Source organism: Neoarius graeffei, chromosome 28 (assembly GCF_027579695.1).
Source record: "Neoarius graeffei isolate fNeoGra1 chromosome 28, fNeoGra1.pri, whole genome shotgun sequence".
NCBI lineage: Eukaryota > Metazoa > Chordata > Actinopteri > Siluriformes > Ariidae > Neoarius > Neoarius graeffei.
Genome location: NC_083596.1, coordinates 1,270,449 through 1,272,948, shown reverse-complemented (window position 1 = coordinate 1,272,948; position 2,500 = coordinate 1,270,449). Strand labels below are relative to the sequence as shown.

At 42.8% G+C, this 2,500-nt stretch overlaps 1 protein-coding gene across 1 annotated transcript in view; it reads right to left on the bottom strand.

The window, feature by feature from the left end:
* Positions 1 to 2,500, bottom strand: part of LOC132875576 (calpain-5-like) — a 28,904-nt gene that overhangs the window by 25,568 nt on the left and 836 nt on the right. The window lies entirely within an intron of this gene.

Below are 2,500 nucleotides of genomic sequence, written 5' to 3'. Positions count from 1 at the left end.
GGCGGCACGGTGATGTAGTGGTTAGCGCTGTCGCCTCACAGCAAGAAGGTCCGGGTTCGAGCCCCGTGGCCGGCGAGGGCCTTTCTGTGCGGAGTTTGCATGTTCTCCCCGTGTCCGCGTGGGTTTCCTCCGGGTGCTCCGGTTTCCCCCACAGTCCAAAGACATGCAGGTTAGGTTAACTGGTGACTCTAAATTGAGCGTAGGTGTGAATGTGAGTGTGAATGGTTGTCTGTGTCTATGTGTCAGCCCTGTGATGACCTGGCGACTTGTCCAGGGTGAACCCCGCCTTTCGCCCGTAGTCAGCTGGGATAGGCTCCAGCTCGCCTGCGGCCCTGTAGAACAGGATAAAGCGGCTACAGATAATGAGATGAGATGAGATGTGGCTTTGCTCCAAAATAAGGTTTAAAAACTTTTCCTCCACTTATACTCCTACTACACATACACAACTGTACACTTGGGCCAGTGCAACAACACGATTGGTTTAATGTGTTTCCTGGTTCAACAGATGATTGGTGTTTTGGGGAGAGGGGCGGGATCTGTGCATACAGCCGCCGCCTGTAGTGTTATGAACCTATTCTACAGACTTTTATTCAGGATTCTTCGGTGGGACGTCTCCTCCACCGAGTGGAGTGGCCTACTGACAGATAGCGCACCAGGTTCACTGGATAACATTAGAGCCAACGGTTCTGCTCAGTAAAATCCAGTGATCTGTACAATTAAAAAAAAGCATACCACATATTTCCTGCTACATTCACTGTTCTGTGTTTTCACTTAAATTCTGCTGATTTAGGTTAGACATCGATGAACATCAGAAGGTATTTTGTTGCTCGTTGGAGAGCCAGAGCAGGAGCTGAGGGTGGAGTTCAGCAGGAGATGGTCAGTAATAATCTACAAGGAGAGCAGGAACCTCATTTTGTGTTTCAAGGTGGAAATGATGTAAAGATAAAAGCAGCCATTTTCTCATAATGGTCAGTAGTGTTTAAAATGAAGTGAACCAAAATACTGACAAAAATCTTCATTAATGAATTCTTTTCTCACAATTAAAATGTGACGCTGAGGAACCGAGACGAGTGTAACGTTACTCAGTCAGTGGCTGTTGGAACAGCGAGCTGTTTTACCAAACGTGACCGTGGCTAGCTTAGCCATTATGGTTGTATTAAATGTTTAACACATGTTTAATGAGATGAGCTTGAACAGATTGAGTGGAATATATTATCTTTGATCAAACTTGTGCTAGAAATAAACCCACATGGCTGTAGGACCAGCGGCGCTGATGTCATTATCAACTCTGTCTGATGATATTAGTCTTTGTAGCTTTGCAGATGAACTCCTACACTAACATTGTTTATTCTCTCCACATTCACTGGATATGATCAATCGTGTGCTCTGATTGGCTACTCTACTACTAGGATACCATGAGTCGAGAAAAACAAAATGGCAGCGCACATCAAGTCAGATATATCACTTTGTTATCAAGTGTTTAAAAGAAACAGAAATAGCTTAAAGAGTATAGTCCCCCCCCCTAACCCCCCCCCCCCCCCAAAAAAAAAACAAATCTCCTGTTCCACACTCCAGCCCAGTCAGTGGCAGTAATGTACCTTTAAGTTGGTTTGCCGATCACCAAAAAACCCAAAAGAAGAACAAAAACAAAATGGCGGAGCGTGTTGCTGAACCAACCAAGGATGAAATAAAAATTCAACTCGAAAACAAAACCCCAAAAAATACAAAAAAAGCAACAAAATATGGAATAAAAGTATTTGATGGTAAGAGCATATCTTTTTTATTTTTCAAGAATTATTATTATTATCATCACATTTTTCACAAATTGCTCCTGTCATTTTGCCAGTTTGTTTACATTCTAAGCAGAAATTATTTTGTTGGACATTTTGTATACGGTTTTTATTTATCAAATTTGCAAAAAATAAAAATGCTGTTTCTCAAAATTCAGTGAATGTGGATAGAATAAAACAGTTATTCCACCCAATCTCGGTGCTATGTGCCTTGTTGGCTATCAGCTCATGTATGACTCGATTTTGTGGAATAACTGTTTAATATTTAGGAGTGAAATGATGGCATTTCTCTTCTCCATGAGGTGGTAAAGGAAAAGAAGATGCTCAGACCAATTAGAGTACAATGTGGAGGTTGGGTATGTAGACAACATGTGGGTGACACCCCTGACCTAAGAACCTTGTAGACACGCCCATGACTTTGTGGCTAAAAACCTTTGAGCTAGTTTCTGTAGTGAGCAGGTAAACCGCTGGTTCTTTCTAAAACTATGAATAATGCAGGAATTGATGGCTGATCTGGGCGAGAGAGCGGGGAGAGTGAATAACTCCAGGAGCCACAGGGATTGACGGAGTAACTGAACGAACTCAGGCGAATCCACTGATTCCTTCTTTGATGATCTCTGTGGAGACGGTAAAACGACATGCTGCCGTCTTTCAGAAGTTTATTTTTGTGTTCAGGTGAACAGGAACTGGCTGCGACCTGACAGTCTTCA